We start from the raw sequence: 529 nt of genomic DNA, 5'->3' as shown, positions 1-529 counted from the left end.
CAAGGAAACTATGACCCCTGGACAGCAGACTCCTGTTATACCACCACAGATATTACACTGCTGCTAGAACCCAAACAGGCAGCCCTCTTTTCTGAAATAGTAATCTTGGGACCAAGATATAGGTTAGTCTTTTCCCTTCTTTCCAGCTGCTTCAATTTTGGCCTCTTCACTAAAGGCAGGGAGATATTCATAATGTAAGAACTACTTTTCGACATGTGGGTAAAAATGTCCAGAGTTACAAACTAAGTACAGTAAACAGAGTTAGGCTTCTCCTTTTGTAAACCTGACTGATTCATCATATCCTTAAGCATTTACTGCTTTATGATTCACTGAGCTCTTGCTGAACTTCCATTATTAACTCTGACATGGTATCTGGCACTTGCTAGGAATTTTACACAAGTGAACTGGATTTGGTCTTAACCAAATATTCATTGAGCATCAGCTATATGGTCAGCAGTACTGCAGTCAGAGATGGCGAATGTCCTTGAGAAGCATAAAGTATCGGACTGACAAGTAAGGAAGGACAATA

At 40.3% G+C, this 529-nt stretch overlaps 1 long non-coding RNA gene across 1 annotated transcript in view; it reads right to left on the bottom strand.

The window, feature by feature from the left end:
- The window catches only part of LOC104997253, a 5,062-nt gene that overhangs the window by 2,891 nt on the left and 1,642 nt on the right, over nt 1-529 (bottom strand). The gene's annotated exons all lie outside the window — the stretch shown is intronic.

Source organism: Bison bison, unplaced genomic scaffold, assembly GCF_000754665.1.
Source record: "Bison bison bison isolate TAMUID 2011002044 unplaced genomic scaffold, Bison_UMD1.0 scf7180017864304, whole genome shotgun sequence".
NCBI classification, from domain to species: domain Eukaryota; kingdom Metazoa; phylum Chordata; class Mammalia; order Artiodactyla; family Bovidae; genus Bison; species Bison bison.
The sequence above is the reverse complement of the archived record's forward strand: the minus strand, read 5'-3'. Positions and strand labels throughout refer to the sequence as shown.